The 24,075-nt window shown below is 38.5% G+C and overlaps 1 protein-coding gene across 1 annotated transcript in view; it reads left to right on the top strand.

The window, feature by feature from the left end:
• The window catches only part of LOC114317552 (uncharacterized), a 60,970-nt gene extending 58,521 nt beyond the window's left edge, over positions 1-2,449 (top strand). The window contains exon 5 of the mRNA XM_082873783.1: positions 2,062-2,449. The gene's annotated coding sequence lies outside the window, so the exon portion shown is untranslated. The remainder of the gene's footprint in view (positions 1-2,061) is intronic.
• The last annotated feature ends 21,626 nt before the right edge of the window (positions 2,450-24,075 follow it).

The following is a 24,075-nucleotide window of genomic DNA, read 5'->3' as shown; positions in this document are numbered from 1 at the left end:
GTTGGAAACAGCTTGGAAACAACCCGAGATCGTACCGGTCACCTCAGCCTAGATCAAACAAACTTGTGAAAAAAAGCAACGCTTCGATAGGACGCATGATTAGTTTTGTAGGACATAAAAGTGTGACAAAGTAGGCAAAACCGGGGCGTATGGGGTCCAAAACTGCTCTGAATTAGCTCCTCTCTATTTCTTCTTTTTCCTTCTTTTCTCTTCCTTTGGTGGTCTGCATGGTGAAGTATTGCATCAGTCATGAAGGTGGACTGATCTGGATCAATTCTGGTGGTCTTTATGATGTTGGTTAGGTGTACTTTATGTTTGATTGGCAATACGTGTTAGGTGAAGTTCAATGCTTGTTTTTAGGGTCTGTTGTGCTTGCTACTATGTCTGTAAGTTGGCTGCTGATGGAAACTCATTGCCTTGGAGCTATGTATGCTATGTCTTCATCAGCAGCAGATTGGTGCATTGTGCTCTGTTGCTGTGTAACACTATGGCAGCAGTGTGGGTCTGCCCCTCTCTATTTCTTCTTTTTTATTCTTTCTTTTCCTTTGGTGGTCTCATGATCTGTCTGGCGTCAGAAAGATCATCCTGATCTGTTTGGATGGTCTGCATGATCTGTCTGGCTTCAATGTGTGCTCCAGATCTGTTTGGTTTTTTTCTGATCTGTCAATCATCCTAATCTGTCTGGATAGTCATCCTGATTTGTCTGGATGCTTGTTTTTGGAGTAAACTGGTGGCCTATATTGTGAAATTAGAAATTTTCACAATTTTTGTTTGAAACTTAGAAACTGTCCTAACAAACTGTCCCAACTTAGAAACTGTCCCAACAGAAACTGTCCCAACAAAAACTATCCCAACACATTAGAAACTGTCCCAACAGTAAGTGCACAAATCATCATCATGGCTTGTGGGACTTATTCAAGATAATATAGTAGTGAGAACACCATACATTCTGTTGTATGAAAATTTTAGTATTTGTATTTGTTTTGATGGAATATGATCTTCAGGTGGTGATGTCAAATGGCATTGTTACAGAAGAAAGAATACAAATTAATAGTCAACTATATATGGTGGTGACTATCAACACTAATTAATAGTTTATATTTATAGTTGATAGTCAACTACAAATACAAACTATTAATCATCGATATATCAAATTTATTAGAGAGCTACTATATGTTATTTTTTGTTTTAAACATTTTTTTTTATATCAATGATCAATACATGTATGATAAATATAATATAATATATTAGTATTTGCTTTTTCTAATACTTATCTGTAAATAAAAACGATTAGAAATAAAACTACCCAATAGCCACAAACTTAACTTTTTTCCAAGTATAAAAAGTTTTGTTTTAAAAGTAGACAACCTACCTCCCCTTTGAGGAGTGAATTGGTTGGGTTAGTCAATCGAACAACCTCTGGGTAGTCAAGTGCCACACCCCTTATCCGATCTTCCGGCATTGGCATCTCCCTTTGCCTCTGCTTCGATATTGCCATGTAATGAAATCTGTTCATCATCCATTCATTCATTATTTATCAATCTAGATATATAGATTAAAAAATATAGATACTTCTTTTTTCTTCTTTCTTTTCCTTTGGTGGTCTGCATGTTGCGGTGTAACACTGTGTCAACAGTGTAACACTCGTTTCATCACAACATGACAGATCAGGAGTCTTTAGAAGCCTTGGCAATACTGGTTTCATCAGAAGGCTTCTGAAAAGCTGTTTTATCACATAGCAGCACACACAGCTGGGGTACTGATTGTGGTTGGTTCTGGATTGAAATTTAATTCACATGAAAGGTTCATTGAGGAAGATAGGAGTTATTGACAATATGGATCAATTTCAGTTGCCATGTTGGATTCTGCTGTGTGGCACTATATTGGATCTGGAATGGTGGCTGATCCAATTTATTCTATAAACATAAGAATGCTATTGTTTTATTTACAATTTGATAATGATAGTCATTTAATTTGCTAATGTGACCTTTGCTTTTCATGGACATTTTTCATTATTTGTCCAATTTTACCTGACATTATTTCTCTTTTTCTTTGGTACAGATGGATGAACTCATGCACAAAGCAAAATTATACAGAACAAAATGGCACTTTTTGCATTTTTGGAAGAATTATATATTTTTGTATAGATGTGTATGGAAAATATTAGGATAGACTAGTAGTTATATTTTTGGATGGGTGTGTATAGAAAATATTTGGTAGACTACTAGTTATATTTTTGGGGTGATATACATGAATAAAAATTTAAAACAAAATAACAAGTACTTGTTATGTTTTAAATTTTTATGCTAGATGAAATATGTAGTTTGCTTATATTTGTGGATGTAAACTTATAATAGTTGCTGACTTTAATTAAATAGGTTCAGAAATGGTTGATATATGTATTTTGTTAAATGTTGATGATTCAATTTATTTGTTGGTTTGAAAATTACAGATTATATTGAATAAATTAGATGGATTATTATAAATAACAGGTTTATTTTGTTGGACGTTGGCGACCAAAATTTGGTTTTGTTTTTATAGTTTTTGGCGATCAATTGATTAGTTGGGAAAAATAAGTTATATTTTTGCCGACTAAATAAAGTAGTCGGTGTATCAAAAAGCACATTTGGCGACTAAATAATTAGTTGTTAAAATTATTAATTTTGGCAACCAAAGGATTTGGTCGCGAATAGGTCTATTGCCGACTAAAGTTTTAGTTGCGCAAACATTTCTTTTGGCGACAAACATGTTTGGTCGTGGAATGTGACAATTGGCGACTAATTATTTTGGTCGTACAATGTGACAATTGGTGACCAAACTAAGAGGTCGCAGAATGTCACAATTGGCGACCAAAATTTTTGGTTGTGGAATGTGACAATTGGCGACCAAACTAAGAGGTCGCAAAATGTCACAATTGGCGACCAAATTTTTTGGTCGTGAAATGTCACAATTGGCGATCAAACTTTTTGGTCGTTGAATGTGATAATTGGCGACCAAATTTGTTCGTCGTGGAATGTCACAATTGGCGACTAAGATATTTGGTCGGCAAAAGCTGACTTTTCACTACCAAAATGTTTTAGCGACAAAATGGATTAGTCGCAGTAATGATATATTTAGCGACCAAAAATTTAGTCAGCAAATCCAACTTTTCCCAACCAACCAAAATTTTGGTCGCAAATTACTTTTGCCGACCCTTAATTGGCGACCAAAGTAGCGACCAAAAAAATTGGTCGCGGATAACTTTTGCCGACTAAAAATGGGTTTTTAGCGACCAATTTTTTGGTTGCCAAAAGTGTTAATTCTTGTAGTGACATGCATTTGGAACTTTATGTTGCTGGAGATTATTAGATTGAATTTACTTATATTTTGTATAGCAATAAGTGCCGCTACTTGTTTCCATAAATATGCTATTTAAAAAAAAAAGTCACACATAATGTCATCTTTTCAGTCAACACTTCAACCATGTGTAAGAGTATAATGTAAAAAGTATTGAAGAAGATGAACAGTTTAATTCACTCACGATAACCTCTGCTGTTTTTACCTCAAACTATCAAGTTTTGCATGCATTTTTGGTACTAATGGGTGTAAATTTTTTTGTATATGATTTTTGGTGTGAACTTGTGGATATTTCATTTTTGTGTATGGAGGACAAATTACACTTTTTTATAATCCTACTATTTTGTCATCCTCTACCTTTGTGTAGATTAGTATTAAGCGTATAGATAACTTTTGGCATGGTACAGATTACTTTTGGCATCGAATGGATAATTATTGGCATGGTATATAGATTACATTTTGTCGTTGTAAATGTATTTTGTGCACGGAGGACATGATTTTCATATGATCCTCTGTTTTGTATGGAATTATTTATTTAGGTTGGAATATATTTGTATGGAATTTGACATTAAAAGTTATTTGTTTGTGGATGGTTGGAAGTAAAATTGATACAAATTGTGGAATGGTTGATAATATATGTATTGTTTTGTTTATATACATGATACAGGTTACATGGGATACATACAGGTTGTGAACAAATTAATTAAAACAAAGCACAAAATGACATTTTTGGCGACTAAACAATTGGTAGCTAAAAAGGAAGTAAGTAATTTTAACGACTAGATAATTAGTAGCTAAAAAAATAAATAAAAAATAACTCATTGGCGACTAAACATTTAGTAGTAAAAAAAAAAAAAAGAAGAAGACTTTAGGCAACTAAAACTTTAGTATCTAAAAATAAAAAATAAAACAAAAACAACTTTTTTGCAACTATATCACCAAAAAAAATCAAATTTCAAGTGACTAAAACTTTAGTAGCTAAAAAATAAAATAAAAGGGAAAAAAAATTGGTGACTAAATATGGTAATAAAAAAAAAAAGAAAAAGAAAAAGACTTTAGGCGACTAAAACATTTAGTAGCTAAAAAAAATTAAGATGAAAAAAAAAACTTTAAGTAACTAAAACATTTAGTAACTAAAAAAAAATTAAGATGAAAAAAAAAAATTTAGCGACCAAATATTTAATTGTCCTAAATAATTTAGGTTTTTGATAACAAAAATCTTTAGTCAAAAAAAATGTGCTAATTAATTTTATTAAAAAACTTTTGGTGACTAAACAATTGAGAACTTTCGGTGACTAAATTTTTTTTAGTCACCAATTACTTTTTCCATCAATCATTCAATGACTAATTTAACGATCAAAACTTTTAGTTAACAAAAATAATCCACTATTAAAAAAGACTTTTGACAGCTTAAAATGTAATCACAAAAAATGTTATTTGTTGTAATGAATTCAAATTCTAGAACTAAGTCATTAATTTTCATAACCTTCGAATTGCCAACTGTCCACTGCTTCAAATCATTCATATACCGACACGTGGCAGTCTTTGAATGTTTGCTCCTTGATCTTGAGACATGCTTCCTCATGATTAGTGTTGGAAAAAAATGAATTTTTAGTGACTTTAATTAAATATTAAAGTGGGTCTCAACCATCTTTGGAGTTGGGTCCAAGTGGGCCTAGATATTTTGCAATGAGATCTTTACACCACAAATAGTATAGCCAAAACCATTGAAAATTGAATGAGAAATTGCCCCATGAAGTTAGCTTCATGAAAGAGTTAATGGGGTTTGTAACTTCTGCCTTTATTGCAGAGTTTAATAGTGCATTAATGGGGTTTGTAACTCCTGTCTTTATTATAGAGGTTAATGATGCATTAGTGACCAACCATAAAGGCTAGAGGCTTCTCCTCTCTTCCCTATACATGTATAAATTGAGACCCTCTTGCCAAGTCTCCAACACATAAATTGTTTCTTCCACTTTTAATCAGTTGCTAGAAATTTCTACAGTGAGAGAGTTCTGCCACTGTTTTTGTTCGCTAAGCTAGACAGAGAGCGCTTCTGCCGTAGCTGGTTTTCACCGTCGTATCCTGGGAGACTGTAACGCCCTCAAAATAATAACATTAAATCCATCAATATAAACATGCATTGATATATCAAAGCTCCACATTCTTCTATTCATCAGAGTTCCATTACCAAAAGTATTACATGTTAACGACAAAAGCAAATACCCTAAAGGCTTACAGCTTTCCAAGTTAACACTTGGTTACAACAAAAGAGTGCTAACTCATTTACACATTAAGCCCTTGGCTTGAATATACATGTAATACATCAAAGAAACTAAACAACAAAAGTCTGCCCGCCTCTAGCCTCCCAAGCTACGTCCTTGGAGGTGGCATGCTACCTGTACTTGAAAATGATATTCCCATATAGGGTGAGCCACAGCCCAGTAGAAATACACTAAACCAAATATGAACAATGACTAAAAGATTAGCAATTGATAGATGGCCAACACTGATACTTTCCATTATCACACTCTACGGTTTCATGACATACAAGTCCATGTTACAATCCATTTTCCAATTCTTTTTAATTCTCAATTTATAACCATGGCTCAGAACCTGGCCAAACAACTTATATGAGACAGTAACTCATATTAAGCCCTTTCTCATTTCATAATAGATAAGCATACTAGCTATATCACACACCAACAGATAAGCATACAAGCTATATCATCACTTCCATAGATATGCATAAGAGCACTATCACACTTCCAAAGACAAGCATATGAGCTATGTCAACACATTACTAGATAAGCATATGAGCTCTATCTATGGAGTCCATCCCCTATCTCCTTCCAACAATATCCGATTTAGAGGTCCATCCCCTATCTTCCCCTAAACCGTGGAGTACATCCCCTATCTCCTCCAACACGACACAATGCATATAAACAATAATTATACACATCATCACACAACACATAAATTTAATGTATTCTTTCAACCGTCATACTCAATGACACATTCCAGTAATTAGTTTCAGTTTGCCTAATCATCATGCATTGTCTACAACAATCAAGACTATCCTCCACCGATAGCTCAAAACAGTTATTTCTATACAAAAAATAAATGCAACAATGGATATATAATCAACATTTCAACCAGGTGAGTGATAAATAATCCAACTACACCCCTTAATTCCATACATTTCCAAATCAATTTCTCATTCCTCACAATTAATTATGCGAATTAATTAACCAATGTAATTAGGGCATTTTCCATAATTAACATTACAATCCTTAGGTTCCATTTTCATTAATGTTTTAACATTAATTTCACTTTTCATGCCAAACATGCATCTAGGTTTTATATAGCTAAAACCCCAACTTTTGTAAATTTACACAAAAGCCCCAAACTTTCACAAAATTACCAAACCAACCCCAACATCTCAAAATACTAAAATTTAAAGACAAAGCCCATAGTGAGGAGTAGGTTATCCCTACCTCAAAGAATGACACCCAACTAAGAAGATGATGGAAACGAAAATGCTCCAAACCACGAACTTTTCGGATCAAAAGATAGCCCTCGACGATCAACAACTTTTTTGTAAAGGCCAAAAGTGAGGAAATCACTCTTACTAGATCAATACCTAGAGAGAAGGTAGAGCTCTAGAGTGAGAAGCTCAACAATGGTGTTTTTGGAAAAGTAAGAGAGAGAAGAGAAGTGGAAAAAGTGACTTAAAACTGTCCCACAGCCAACTGATATACGACATTCCCGCTCGAGTGGAAAACATAACGCTCGAGCGTCACAAACAAAAACTAGGTCCGCTCGGGCGTAAAAATCCTCGCTCGAGCACCAAGACACAAGAATAAAGCACATTCGCTCGAGCGCGAAAACCAGTCCGCTCGAGCGTAGATTTCCCCCTCGCAGAACTTATACCCAGAAAATACTACCCGCTCGAGCGCCAACAGACCCGCTCGAGCGCTACCGCTCGAGCGTAAACAAACCCGTTCGAGCGTAAAAATCACATCTGCAGAAGTTTTGCAGGAACACGAAATACTGGAGGTGCGCAATCCCCGCTCAAGCGCAAGAAGACCCGCTCGAGTGGATCGCCTAAAAACTAGACAACAAGGAATTGAAACCAAGGCCTAACCATCCTGTAACAACCCTGCTCAAAACATCCTAAAACTCAATCAAGTGGATTTAAAGGACGACAACAAGATGGATACCACTACCAACTTCACGGAACCGAGTCCGGAACACAACAGAACAGTAAAGGGACAACCGGGATCGCTATAACCTGCCCCCCTTAAAGAATTTCGTCCCCAAAATTAAACAAAAGTTTTTCAAAACAGGTTTTCTCCATTCTCAACAATATTACGACATAATATTAAACACTTCGACCCATTACCGGTCAATTTCATCTCTTTTCAAGAGGCATTTCACAACATATATTACAAGTGCATTATCACCATGCAATTTCCTTCCATTTCCAACCATTTCCAACATACATGGTTCACAGTTCATATCATAATCAATATACATGATACAATTCCAATTCTACAATATAGCCAACATATGCAATATCATAATCAACTCCCATATCAAGGTAAGCTCTACAACATACTTCCATTAAACCAAAACATTACAAATGTTTTACAACTTAAGACATATATAAAGCTCTTAAGTCCAATAACATTACAAAATCTAAATACAAGATTACTCATCAATAAACAAGTCCGGATATTTCTCGCGGACCTCCAACTCACGTTCCCAAGTGGCTTCCTCCACTCCGTGATGTTTCCACAAAACCTTTACCAAAGGGATGGTCTTGCCATGTAGGAATTGATCCCGCATATCCAAGACCCGAACCGGTCTCTCCTCATACGAGGCATCCTCATCTACCTCTAAGTCGGTCCAATCTAATACATGCGATGGATCCGGCTCATACTTCCGAAGCATACTCACATGAAACACGTCATGAACTCCGGACAACTGTGGCGGTAAGGCTAAACGATAAGCAACCTCGCCAATCCTCTCAAGGATCTCAAAGGGACCAATAAATCGAGGGGATAACTTCCCACTCTTCCCAAACCTCATCAACCCCCGCCTAGGTGATATCTTCAGAAAGACATGATCACCTATCTCAAATGCCAAAGTTCTCCTCCTACGGTCAACATAACTCTTTTGGCGACTCTGGGCTGTAACAAGTCTCCTACGGATAAGCTCAGCTTTCTCCGTCGTCTCTCTAACCAACTCCGGACCCAACAAAGGTGCATCACCCACCTCGGCCCAATACACTGGAGACCTACACGGTCGGCCGTACAAGGCCTCAAACGGTGCCATACCAATACTAGACTGAAAGCTGTTGTTGTAGGCAAACTCTACCAATGGTAAGTGCCTCTCCCACGTCCCACTAAAGTCAAGGACACAACCTCGAAGCATATCCTCAAGGATCTGAATAGTACGCTCGGACTGCCCGTCAGTCTGAGGATGATAAGGCGTACTAAAGGTCAACTTAGTGCCCAAGGAACTCTGCAAACTCTGCCACAACCTAGCAGTAAAACGAGGATCTCTATCTGAGACGATCGTCACTGGGACCCCGTGCAATCTCACTATGTCCCGAATATACAAGTCGGCAAAATGATCTACCGAATCTCTCACGCGCATGGGAATGAAGTGCGCCGACTTAGTCAACCGGCCTACAACCACCCAAATAACATCACTACCCCGCTGAGTCCTCGGAAGACCTACAACGAAGTCCATAGTGACATGCTCCCACTTCCACTCGGCAATAGGCAAGGGTTGCAACAAACCCGTTGGCCTCTGATGCTCGGCCTTCACTTGCTGGCAAGTAAGGCACTTCGATATGAAAATAGCCACATCTCTCTTCATACCCCGCCACCAAAACTGGCGACCCAAATCCCGATACATCTTAGTACCTCCGGGATGCACCGCAAGACGTGAATGATGAAACTCTCGGAGTACTTCCTCTCGGCAAGACTCCGGCACACACAGACGGTCTCGGTATCTCACACTCAGGTCGGGATACACCGTCAAACCCTTCTCAGCGTTTCCATTTGAGATCTTCTCTCGGAGGGATTCTACCTCAAGGTCACCTCTTTGTGCCTCTAACACTCGAGTCACAAGTGTGGGCTGCGCAACAACAGAAAATAAGGCCGTAGCCTCAACAGATTCGCCCAGATGCAAATCAAACTCGCCAAGTGCACCCAACATCTCCCATTCTCGGATGGCTATACAAGCTACATCACTAATAGATTTCCTACTAAGGGCATCGGCCACAACATTGGCCTTCCCTGGGTGATAGTGCAACTCAAAATCATAGTCCTCAATGAACTCCATCCATCTCCTCTTTCTCAAATTCAAGTCTTTCTGTGTAAACAGATACTCCAAACTCTTGTGGTTCGAGAACACCTCGAACCTTTCACCATAAAGGTAGTGTCTCCAAATCTTCAAGGCAAAGATCACTGCTGCTAACTCTAGGTCGTGTGTAGGGTAATTCTTCTCGTGTATTTTCAACTGACGTGAGCCATAAGCTACCACTTTCCCCTCTTGCATCAACACACAACCCAAACCCTCTCGTGAGGCATCACAATAAACCACGTAACCCAACCCTCTCTCCGGAATAATCAAAACCGGAGTGGTGATCAATCTAACCTTCAGCTCTTGGAACGACATTTCACAAGTCTCACTCCACATAAATTTGACTCCCTTCCGAGTCAGTCTAGTCAACGGCGAAGCTAGCCTGGAGAAATCTTTCACAAACCGACGGTAATACCCAGCTAATCCCAGAAAACTGCAAATCTCAAACACACTCTTAGGCTGTGCCCAATCCTGCACTGCCTCAGTTTTGGATGTATCAACGGACACCCCTTTCCCGGATACCACGTGGCCTAAGAATTTGACTTCCTTTAGCCAGAACTCACACTTCCCAAACTTGGCATACAGCTTATGGGCTCTAAGCAACTCAAGCACCACTCTCAAGTGTTTCTCGTGCTCCTCCTCTGAAGGTGAGTAAATCAGGATGTCGTCCACGAAAACGACTACAAATTGATCCAAGAATTCCCGGAAGATCTGGTTCATCAAGTCCATAAAGACTGCCGGTGCATTGGTAAGCCCGAATGGCATCACCAGAAACTCATAATGGCCATACCGCGTACGGAATGCCGTCTTAGGAATATCCTCCTCCCTGACCCTCAACTGGTGGTAACCCGATCTCAAGTCTATCTTAGAGAAACAATGGGAACCCTTCAACTGGTCGAACAGATCATCTATACGAGGCATAGGGTACTTATTCTTTACCGTAGCCCGATTCAACTTTCGGTAGTCGATACACAATCTCAAGGCACCATCTTTCTTTTTAGCAAAGAGGGCCGGTGCTCTCCACGATGAAACACTAGGGCGAACAAAACCCTTATCTAGCAATTCCTGGAGCTGAACTTGCAACTCAACCAACTCTGCTGGAGCAAAACGGTAAGGTGCCATAGAAATCGGCGCCGTGCCGGGCACTATATCAATAGAGAACTCTATCTCTCGGTGAGGTGGCAAACTAACAAGGTCCTCGGGAAAGACATCCGAATACTCACAAACCACCCTCGGCAACACAAGCTGAGTCTCACCACACTCACCACTCTCAAAGCTAGCAAGTAGACCCCTAAGCTCACTCTGCCCTCGCGAATCATACCTCGGTGGCAAAACACTACCAACCCGGTCTCCCAAGAAATGGAACCACTCCTCGCTCAAGGTACATAACGTGACCCTTTGGCGGTAGCAATCGATAACAGCCCGGTATGACGATAGCCAGTCCATACCCAAAATAACATCAAAACCCTTCATGGGCATGACAGCAAAAGGAAAAGGAAGCCTATGGTCGGCGACCTCTATATCACAACCTCTAACACCTTGTTTCAAGATCAACTCACCACCAATAGGCGATACCACACAAATAGGAGATGCTAACTATGCTAACTCCAACTCCAAAACAGATGCAAATGCAGCAGATACAAAAGAATGAGATACACCCGTATCAATCAACACATTAGCAACCGAGTTGCAAAACAAAAAGGTACCTCTCACTACTGATGGAGCCGGTACTAGATCCTGTGCGGTAACAGCATACACACGTCCCGTAGGCCCCTGATCCACCTACTCACCCGTCGGAGCATACGACTGCTGCACTGACTGGAATGATGAAGCTCCCAGATTGGCCTTCAAGGCCTGCACAGACTGAGCTGGCTGATAACTCTGCGTCTGCCTAGAACCAGACGCTCCTGAAGTAGCACTCAACTGCGGGCAATACCTCTTCAGGTGCCCAGGTTGACCACACCGATAGCAAGACAAGGGCTGGCCCCTGTCCTGACTCTGGCCCTGAGGTCTAGCTGAAGAGGAAGCAGCTCGCTGACCCCCTCCCTTCTGCGGGCAAACCGAAGAGTTGTGACCCAACTGGCAACACGTAAAACAAGTCAAGCCTCCCTGACTGCCTCTCCCAGAGCCTGCACCCGGCACCGGAAAGATCGATCTAGTAACTCCACCCTGAGACTGCTGGGGGTTATAACCCCTCTGTCTCCTGCCATCACCATGACCCTTCTGGCCCCTCTGGGAGCCTCTATGTTTCTCCTCGTCCTCCTCTTGCATCATAAGCTCCATATGAGCTGCAGCATCCACTAAATGTCTATACTCTCGTATGTAAGACCCACCAACCCTCAACTTGAGGCCCCGCCTCAACTTCCGTTCAAACTCATAGCAACGGCGTTCTTCGGACGCCACCAACTCAGGTGCAAACCTAGACAAACTAGTAAAAGTGGCCTCAAACTCTACCACAGACATACCCTGCTGATTAAGCCGGCTAAACTGATCCCTCAACTTCTTCCTAGCCACTGCAGATAAGAACCTCTCCTGGAAAGCATTTACAAACGCCTTCCATGTACCACCAACACGACCCTTCTCATACTTCCACCATTGACCCGCATCTTCCTTCAACTGGAAGGATGCCAAGGTCACTTTCAATGCTCCGTCCTCGATGCCAAGCATCTCGAACGTCTAACTCATTTGTTCTAACCACTCGTCAGCCTTCAGTGGTTCCTTCGGATCTCCAACAAACTCGTCCGGATTAGACCAGAAGAACTCCCTCTTCAAGAAAGAAGGCCCTGCCTCAGCCACCTGATTCCCTGCTCTGAGAATACCCAAAGCTCCTGCTATCTCTCAGGCCAAGGCACTCATAGCCTGCTGACCCGCTGGCTCGGCCACATTGGCCTGGCCAACTCCCTCCTGCACTGCCGGAATATCATTCGGTAAAGGTACTTCCTGCCTCGCAGGCCTACCACGCCTAGCACTTCTTCCTCGTCCTGACATCCTAATAAAGGTAATACAGAACGTTAGCACATTCACAAATGTGCCAAAACTAAACACTCACGTCCTAATGCATGGACAACTGTAATTCATTCCACGTAAGCACATAAACACATAAGCACTTACGAATTTCATTTCCGGATAATGATAGTCCCGAGGCGTTACTAGAGTTCCGGTTAGAAACAGCATTGATCAAGTGCCTTTCCAACAAGACTCACAGAAACCCAAGGATCCAATCAACATCCTAGAAACTAAATCCCATACCCACATAGCCACATAAGCATGTTATCAATTAAGCACATAGCATATGACACTACATCTAAGTCTCTATCAAGCAAGACAAACCCATTGTGATCCTAATCACTTCCCACGTACCCAAAGTATTCGAACCCGGTACGCTTTGATACCAAGTTGTAATGCCCTCAAAATAATAACATTAAACCCATCAATATAAACATGCATTGATATATAAAAGCTCCACATTCTTCTATTCATCAGAGTTCCATTACCAAAAGTATTACATGTTAACGACAAAAGCAAATGCCCTAAAGGCTTACAGCTTTCCAAGTTAACATTTGGTTACAACAAAAAAGTGCTAACTTATTTACACATTAAGCCCTTAGCTTGAATATACATGTAATGCATCAAAGAAACTAAACAACAAAAGTCTGCCTGCCTTTAGCCTCCCAAGCTACGTCCTTGGAGGTGGCATGCTACCTGTACCTGAAAATGATATTCCCATATAGGGTGAGCCACAGCCCAGTAGAAATACACTAAACCAAATATGAACAATGACTAAAAGATTAGCAATTGATAGATGGCCAACACTGATACTTTCCATTATCACACTCTACGGTTTCATGACATACAAGTCCATGTTACAATCCATTTTCCAATTCTTTTCAATTCTCAATTTATAACCATGGCTCAGAACCTGGCCAAACAACTTATATAAGACAGTAACTCATATTAAGCCCTTTCTCATTTCATAATAGATAAGCATACTAGCTATATCACACACCAATAGATACGCATACAAGCTATATCATCACTTCCATAGATAAGCATAAGAGCACTATCACACTTCCAAAGACAAGCATATGAGCTATGTCAACACATTACTAGATAAGCATATGAGCTCTATCTATGGAGTTCATCCCCTATCTCCTTCCAACAACATCCGATTTAGAGGTCCATCCCCTATCTTCCCGTAAACCGTGGAGTACATCCCCTATCTCCTCCAACACGACACAATGCATATAAACAATAATTATACACATCATCACACAAAACATAAATTTAATGTATTCTTTCAACCGTCATACTCAATGGCACATTCCAGTGATTAGTTTCAGTTTGCCTAATCATCATGCATTGTCTACAACAATCAAGACTATCCTCCACCGATAGCCCAAAACAGTTATTTCTATACAGAAAATAAATGCAACAATGGATATATAATCAACATTTCAACCAGGTGAGTGATAATTAATCTAACTACACCCCTTAATTCCATACATTTCCAAATCAATTTCTCATTCCTCACAATTAATTATGCGAATTAATTAACCAATGTAATTAGGGCATTTTCCATAATTAACATTACAATCCTTAGGTTCCATTTTCATTAATGTTTTAACATTAATTTCACTTTTCATGCCAACACATGCATCTAGGTTTTATATAGCTAAAACCCCAACTTTTGTAAATTTACACAAAAGCCCCAAACTTTCACAAAATTACCAAACCAACCCCAACATCTCAAAATATTAAAATTTAAAGACAAAGCCCATAGTGAGGAGTAGGTTATCCCTACCTCAAAGAATGACACCCAACCAAGAAGATGATGGAAATGAAAATGCTCCAAACCACGAACTTTTCGGATCAAAAGATAGCCCTCGACGATCAACAACTTTTTTGTAAAGGCCAAAGGTGAGGAAATAACTCTTACTATATCAATACCTAGAGAGAAGGTAGAGCTCTAGAGTGAGAAGCTCAACAATGGTGTTTTTGGAAAAGTAAGAGAGAGAAGAGAAGTGAAAAAAGTGACTTAAAACTGTCCCACAGCCAACTAATATACGACATTCCCGCTCGAGCGAAAAACACAACGCTCGAGCATCAAGAACAAAAACTAGGTCCGCTCGAGCGCAAAAATCCCCGCTCGAGCGCCAAGACACAAGAATAAAGCACATCCGCTCGAGCGCGAAAACCAGTCCGCTCGAGCGTAGATTTCTCCCTCCCAGAACTTATACCCAGAAAGTACTACCCGCTCGAGCGCCAACAGACCCGCTCGAGCGTAAAAATCACATCTGCAGAAGTTTTGCAGGAACACGAAATACTGGAGGTGCGCAATCCCCGCTCGAGCGCAAGAAGACCCGCTCGAGCGAATCGCCTAAAAACTGGACAACAAGGAATTGAAACCAAGGCCTAACCATCCTGTAACAACCCTGCTCAAAACATCCTAAAACTCAATCAAGTGGAATTAAAGGACGGCAACAAGATGGATACCACTACCAACTTCACGGAACTGAGTCCGGAACACAACAGAACAGTAAAGGGACAACCGGGATCGCTATAGAGACAGACGTCGGGATTCCTCAAGCACTCGACCCGTGAGGCGGCGAAATCTGTTTTAAGGAAACTGCTACCGTGCAGGCTTCGATTTGGTTTCTTTGCCATTTTATTGTTTTGTGTATTTCTGTTGAAATTTAGTTGTAATTATCAGCATATGTTCTTAGTATATAATTTTGATTTCTTCATAAATCTATTTCTTTAATTTCACAAAGATGAACAACAAGCTTAAAACAGATTTCGATATATATATTTTTTCTATGAAATTGATCGAATAGATTTATATAGACACTTGTATAATGTTACTAGGAACTGTTGCGGAATTGCTCCCTATTTCAATGATTGTAAATTATGCAATGTGATTCTCTAATTGCTTAGTTTAATTAGAATGCTCTATTATAATTTGTATACTTAATTGTATTAATCTAATCTTATTTTATGCGTATGGTTCATCATTCCCCTTCTATGATTTGCATGAATTTCAATGTTATAAAATATAATTTATGGATGTTGCAATTTTGACATGCTAATTCTATTTTAGGTTTTAATTTGTTACATACTTATTATTTTCTAGACTAGATTACATGATTTAGTCTTTAGAATTTTTTTGCATGTTAATTGTTAAATGGTTATATACTTGAAGTGCTTGGTTATTAGTTTATTACATATAAACAATTCAAATTATTTACATAAACTGCATGCTACTTATTTGATTTCATCCTATTTGACTAATGTTGCATATGTATATTTTGGTTTTGCATGCTTCTAGCTTTACTATCTAATTTGCATGTGAAATTGCTTCTAGTTTTCTAGAGTTATACGAATAAGTTATTTCCATGTTTATTATTTAATAATTCTTATATAATTTTTAAGATTTGTAATGTGTGATTTAATTGGATGAATTAAAGTTTGAATTAAATGTAGTTCTTTGGAGTTATAAAATTTGTGTAACTTGCCTATATTTATTTACATGGTTATTGTGAATTAAATTCTTATATAATTTATGGCAATTAATTTTTAATTTAATATAGAAGTTATAAGGTTTTGTAACTTGTATAGTATCTTAATTCCTTAGTTATTTTGCTATTTTATGATTTGCTAGAGGTTAAATAATATTTGATTGTATGTACAATTGCTTTAGATTAGTTACTTTATATTATGTTGTCATTTGCTACTAACTCTCTTTGTAGGCATACCTAAGCGTGGAAAGGCTTTTGGACTAAATAAAATCCTTATGGATTGGCTATTTTATTTAAATGTTTGAAGCATGTTTGTTTGAGATGTAGTTGGTTTGTTTACCAATTTGTAGTAGCAAGTTTTATTTGCTTATATTGTTGTAGCAATTATTTTACATTGCTTGTAAAAGTTTTGCACCGTAGTTTGTTTTAACCTAGTTCATCCCTAAGAAAATTTAATTCTTAAAATTGTTTATCACGGACTAGGAGTCAACATGCTCTTAAAAGTTTTGTCAAAAGGTTAATTGGGTTTTAAGTGGGACCGATGTGACCCATCCAGTCTTCCTGGGAACTTTCTTGACCATGTTCGATTCTAGGTTTTTGTGGTGAGACTAATTTTGAATTAACTTTTCATATAAGGGATTTTCTAAGGGTTAAGTTTAATTTCTGGAACACAGAAGTGATATTCTGGTGTAATTTTTCGAAATGGCAACTATCACTGATGCTGCTGCTACTGCTAATGTTGGTAGGGATCTAAACCCCGGGGCAATTGGGTTGCCAACCCCTACTGTTGTGACCTCTATGGTCAACCCTGGCGTTACTCCGGCTGTTCCGGGAGGACCGCTTAGTCACCATGAGCGCCCAGAAAAGTTTACTGGGGAAAACTTTAAGGGATGGCAGCAGAAGATGCTGTTTTACTTGACCACGCTAAACCTTGCAAAGGTTCTGAGCGAGGATCCTACAGCCGTGGCAAAGAATGAGCCTGACAGGCAGAAAGTCATGGCGCTTGACACATGGAAGCAGGCAGACTATCTTTGCCGGAATTATGTGTTTAACAGCTTGGCAGACTCACTCTATAGTGTGTTTTGTTCCAAGAGCTCAGCAAAAGAGTTATGGGAATCTCTGGACAAAAATTACAAGACTGAGGATGCCGGGGCAAAGAAATTTGTGGTTGGCCGGTTCCTTGATTTTAAAATGATAGATTCAAAAACTGTGATGAGCCAAGTCCAAGAGTTTCAAGTGATCTTGCATGAAATTCATGTTGGGGGGATGCCTTTGAACGAGTCATTCCAAGTTGCTGTGATCATTGAGAAACTTCCCAATGGTTGGAAGGATTTCAAGAACTACTTGAAGCACAAGCGCAAGGAAATGTCAGTTGAAGAGCTAGTTGTCCGACTTCGGATTGAGGAGGATAATAGAAAGAAATGAGGGAGTACCTCCTCAGTAAAAGCCAATGTCATTGAGCATGGCAAATCTTCTGAGATAAAAAAGAAGTCCCCTGTGAACAAGGGCTCTAAGTTGGGGCCTAGAGGTGGTGTTGCAAAGAAGCCGGCTTACAAGCCACTGGAACCAAGTTATCAGTTCTTTGGAAAGTGTTATAACTGTTGTAGCGAGGGGCATCGGGCTAGTGACTGCCGCAAGCAGAAGAAGCCATACAAGACTAAACCTCGTGCTCATATGGCAGATTTACAAGAGCACTCCCATGAGGAGGATTATATACACCTTGTCTGTCGTTGTCTCAGAGGTGAATCTGGTGGGTTCAAACCCAAGAGAATGGTGGATTGATACTGGGGCTACACGCCACATCTGCTCCGAGAAGAAGCTGTTTACAACTTTGGAGTCAGTTACAAACGGTGAGAAGTTGTTTATGGGAAACTCTGCTACCTCGATCGTTGAGGGGAAAGGAAAGGTGGTCCTGAAGTTGACGTCAGGAAATGAGCTAACCTTGAACGAAGGCCTGTATGTTCCGGACATTCGTAAGAATCTTGTCTCAAGGTCTCTTCTCAATAAACATGTTTTCGTATGGTTTTTGAGTCCGACAAGGTTGTTCTGACGAAACACAACTGTGAAACTTGTGTTGAAGCGAAGTGGACAAGATCCCATATGAGTTATGGAAAGGTGTTAAGCCTTCGTATAAATTCTTATGAATGTGGGGGTGTCTTGCAAAAGTGGCAATTCCTACACCCAAACGGGTTAGGATAGGCTCGAAATCCATGGATTGTATATTCATTGGTTATGCACATAATAGTAGTGCATATCGGTTTCTTGTACATAAGTCTGAAATTCCAGACATACACAGGAATATCATCATGGAGTCAAGGAACGCATGTTTGTTTGAAGCATTTTTCCTTGCCAAATCCATGAAGGGGTTCCAAGGTCTTTGGAGCAATTTGATGAGCTTGCTAGTGATGATGATCATGTTGATGATCAAGGTGATGATCAAATTGAGGTTTTAGATGAGCCTAGAAGGAGTAAAAGGGCTAGGATATCTAAATCTTTTGGTCCAGACTTCTTGACTTATATGGTTGAGAACGAACCTCACACTTTTCACGAAGTTGTGACTTCTTCTGAGAGTCCTTTATGGAAAGAAGCAATCAAAAGTGAGATTGACTCCATCTTACAGAACCACACCTGGGAGTTGGTAGATTTACCTCCAGGTTGCAAGCCTTTAGGCTACAAATGGATTTTTAAAAGAAAGATGAAGGCCGATGGGTCAATTGATAAGTATAAGGCGAGGCTCGTTATCAAAGGGTACAGGCAACGAGAAGGCTTGGATTACTTTGATACATACTCACCTGTAACTAGGATAACATCCATTCGCATAGTGATTGCGATAGCAGCATTGCGTAATCTAGAAATACAACAGATGGATGTAAAGACAGCTTTCTTAAATGGGGATTTGAATGAAGAAATCTACATGGAGCAACCTGAAGGGTTTTTAGCTCCAGGGAAAAGCAAGAAAGTCTATAAACTTGTCAAATCTTTGTATGGTTTGAAGCAAACGCCTAAACAATGGCATGAGAAGTTTGACAACGTAATGTTGTCAAATGGGTTTAGAATCAATGAATGTGACAAGTGTATTTATGTCAAAGACACTGATAGAGGTTATGCCATTTTGTGTCTATATGTTGATGATATGCTCATTATAGGTAGTAATGATGATATGATCAAAACTACCAAGAAGTTGTTAAAACTCTAAGTTTGACATGAAGGATATGGGCATTGCAGATGTTATTCTGGGAATTAAGATTACCAGAATCTCTGGCAGAATTGTATTATCTCAGTCACATTATGTTGATAAGATATTTGAGAAGTTTAGTGGATCAGATACGAGTGTGTCATCGACACCTGTAGACTTAAGTCTACATTTTACCAAGAATAATAAAGAAAGTGTCTCTCAGTTAGAATATTCTCGGGTAATTGGGAGTTTAATATATCTGATGAGTTGTATTAGGCCAGATATAGCTTACTCAGTTAGCAGGCTTAGTAGATACACAAGTAATCCTGATGCTTCTCATTGGAAGGACATTGTGCGGGTGTTAAGGTATTTACGTTACACTCGGGATTATAGGCTGCATTATACTCGATATCCAGCGATACTTGAAGGCTATAGTGATGCAAATTGAATATCAGATATAAAGGACTCAAAGTCCACTAGTGGATATATGTTCACTCTTGGTGGGGTAGCCATGTCTTGGAAATCTTCCAAGCAAACGTGTATATCTAGATCAACTATGGAATTAGAGTTTATTGCTTTCGATAAAGCAACAGAAGAAGATGAATGGCTACGCCATTTCTTTGAAGATATTCCATGTTGGTCTAAACCTGTGCCAGCTATTTGTATTCATTGTGATAGTCAATCTGCAATTGGTAGGGCACAAAGTAATATGTATAATGGAAAGTCTAGACGTATCCATCGTAGACATAATTCCATACGACAACTACTCTCGAATGGAGTTGTCTCTATAGACTATGTAAAGTCTAAGGACAACATTGCGGATTCGCTAAACAAAGGGTTAAATCGAGTGTTAGTCGAAACGTCGTCAAAAGGAGTGGGGTTAAGGCCTTTGGAAGTTACCGGTATGGAAACCCAACCTAGTTGACTGGAGATCCCAAGATCTAGGTTCAATAGGACAACCTAATTGCGTGTAACGGTGGTATGTCACTGAGGAGGTTAAACTTCTAACCATTCCTTCTATCAGTGATACCTACAAGTATAGAGGTTAAGCTGAGCTTTTAATGACTCTAGTGTGTTAAGCTGTTGAGCTGAGTATAGCAGGATACTCAAGTAGAGTCACCTATGTGAGTTTGAAGTGGGGCCGCTTATAGAAGAATTAGGCAGGCCAAGATTCTTTGAAACCACTCGCTGAACCAGGCCAGTGCCCAAGGCCACATAGGGCACACCAGTGAGAACAGAATGGTGGTAGGAGTAATTACCGTGTGAGATCTATTGTCTCAGTTTACATAAACGGCAGAGCAGTTCAAGATGTCATATTCACTGATCAGCCAGTAAACTCGATAGGTTTTCACTTGGAGAGGTTCAAAGCCAAAAGTTACCTTCTCTGATGTCGGGGTTAGTTCGTTGTATTCTCTCTCCGAGTCATTATTGTTGAACGGTTTCCGTTTGTTGAGTCATTCGGTCAATTTTTATTCATTTGGGGGATTGTTGGAAAAAAATGATTTTTTGGTGACTTTAATTAAATATTAAAGTGGGTCCTAACCATCTTTGGAGTTGGGTCCAAGTGGGTCTAGATACTTTGCAATGAGATCTTTACACCACAAATGGTATAGCCAAAACCATTGAAAATCGTATGAGAAATTGCCCCATGAAGTTAGCTTCATGAAAGAGTTAATGGGGTTTGTAACTTCTGCCTTTATTGCAGAGTTTAATAGTGCATCAATGGGGTTTGTAACTCCTGCCTTTATTGCAGAGTTTAATAGTGCATTAATGGAGTTTGTAACTCCTGCCTTTATTGCAGAGGTTAATGGTGCATTAGTGACCAGCCATAAAGGCTGGAGGCTTCTCCTCTCTCCACTATGCATGTATAAATTGAGACCCTCCTGTCAAGTCTCCAACACAGAAATTGTTTCTTCTATTTTTTAGTTAGTTTGCTAGAAATTTCTATAGTGAGAGAGTGCTGCCACTGTTTTTGTTCGTTAAGCTAGACAGAGAGTGCTTCTGCCGTAGCTGGTTTTGACCGTCGTATCCTGGGAGACAGACGCCGGGATTCCTCAAGCACTCGACCCGTGAGGCGACGAAATCTGTTTTAAGGAAACTGCTACCGTGCAGGCTTCGGTTTGGTTTCTTTACCATTTTATTGTTTTGTGTATTTCTGTTGAAATTTAGTTGTAATTATCAGCATATATTCTTAGTATATAATTTTGATTTCTTCATAAATCTATTTCTTTAATTTCACAAAGATGAACAACAATTAGTTGGTTCAAATGCAGTGTTAGTTGCCCCGTGTCGTCTTGCCAATGATTGATTTGAATATGATACTAGTAATATATTTATTGGAATTGATGAGGCTAATCTTGAGACTTGAATAGTTGAATACATTATTATCACTTATGACGAAAAACAAAACGTGATGGATCACAGCTTCCTTTTAGCCTCTTGTCTTAATTAAACATTCTTAATTAATTTTTTACCCTCCTTAACCGCGATCTTACCTAATTGACGGTGCCATCTTTTATTACCCAACTCAAATTTCATACAAGTGTATCAATAATTTCATTAGTCAATTCCATCATATGAGTTTGGCATACAACTACAAAAATCATATATAATTTTTAAAAATAAAATAAAAATAATGCTAAAAAAATAACTCCGAAAACAAACATTACCATAGTGTAAAAACAAGTATATGCCTTGCTTATAAGTCAATAATTTTTTCAATTTTTTATTACTTATGAATATGATATCTTGGATATTTTTATATTGAGACGTATTTTAAATACTACAATTTTTTAGTCCATAATATTATATTTTATTTGAATAATATTTACATGTACACACTAAATTTTTTTTTATAAATTTATGAAAAAATTTAGGATAAGTTACGGATAAAGCTCAAAATGTAAAAAGATTAGTATGTTTGGTTCTACTTCATGTGTGTTTACTAAAAGTACCCACATTATGAACGTTTGTGGGATTCTGCTGTTAGTATTCCGTCCAGAATGGGACATGTTTGGGTGCCATGATGGCAAAAGGTTTGTAGTAGGTTTTATTTGTTTGCACGTCTGTGATGGTGGGTCAACATATCAGATGTAACTTGACCCGCTTAATGCACCCGTTTGTGAATTATGGAATCCCCAATTGAATCACTCAAATTTTGGAACTTATGTGTCGTCAAAGAATAATACTATATGTATCAATTAATGTATACACTAGTGTACTAACAGATGATATAACACCATTTGTATGATTTTGGATATTTGTAACTTGTATAAAAAATATGGTCAATAATAATATCATAACACTAGTTTGTACACTAGTATGTACACTAATTGGTGCATGTAGCACCACCGGTCGTCGAATCCATGTAATCTTGTTGTTGCCATTTGTTTGATCTTGTTTTGTATGATGGTGTGAATCTTTGAGATTTGGTGTTCTAGCTGTGGGTGACATAGTTGAGGACTAGGTGTGTGTTGTTGTTGGGTGGTAGTTGAATCTCAGGTTTTGTTGGTTGGAAACGACAGTTAGGGTTTGCGACGTGTATTGGTGGGCTGATAGTGTGTCCACGGTGGGCTGCTGTAATGAATCCGTTATTCCGTGACAATGAGACAAAATCGTAAGTGATCTTTCTTGAATCATAATGGTGGTAAGGTAAAATGGTGGTGTTTCAATGTGCATACATCGTAGATAACAGATTGGGGGCTCGATTGTATGTTTGTGTGCCAAGCGTACATGTGTGTGGTGTGTGAATGTCATGTGGGAATGTTTGTTTGTTACACTGTGTGTGTGTGAAATTAAATATGGTTTGTGTGTATAGGTATTGGGTTGTGGCCTGATGGATGCCTATTGTTATGTTGTTTTAGTTATAAGTGTTGTGAGACTGTGTGAACATAACTATGGATCTTGGCATATACAAAACGAAGTAGATTGTGTGACCCAGTAAAAGAAAGGGCACAAACACCCACAAATAACCTAATTCAAATCAAAACAAGACTAATCAGTTATGCTGTTACCACATATGAGATCTACTAGTGCGAGTGTAAATAGGTGGGACTAAATGGTGTCACTGACTCTGTTATGAAATTTTTGAATAATTTCTTCAAAAGTTTATGATTTTAATTATTAAAATTAATAAAATGTTTTATTAATTGATGGTGCTATATGCATCAATTAATATACTAACTAGTGTATTAACACTAATCATAATATTATTATCGACTTAACTCATTATACAAATTATAAATATTAAAAAATATTTAAATTATATCACATAATTAATTAATACAATAGTTAATATACTAATAAATGTATATAATATTATTTTTTATTAATTTACAATTGTTTTGAGAAGATTCCACTATTATAATTTTTCCTAGTATTTATTACGAGACTAACCATGTTTTCCAGCAATAAATGAGCAACATGGGCCATGGATATCGGATGACGGACATTTCAATCGTTGGATGACTACGGCGCAAATCTAGCCATTGGAGTGGAAAGGTAGTTAGGAAGGGAGGAGGAACAGTCGTATGAAAAGCAGACAAGTACGCAAACAAAGCATGTTAAGTGTAATGATCACAAAGTTGAAAGTGCAGCTCTTTTCTCGTAACGCCCTGACATAAAGCAAATACTAATTTTTTTTAAAATATTTTAAATTTTTTTTAATAAAGC

This window comes from Camellia sinensis, chromosome 6 (assembly GCF_055761805.1).
Source record: "Camellia sinensis isolate YWXY chromosome 6, ASM5576180v1, whole genome shotgun sequence".
In the NCBI taxonomy this organism is placed as follows: Eukaryota; Viridiplantae; Streptophyta; class Magnoliopsida; order Ericales; family Theaceae; genus Camellia; species Camellia sinensis.
The sequence above is the reverse complement of the archived record's forward strand: the minus strand, read 5'-3'. Positions and strand labels throughout refer to the sequence as shown.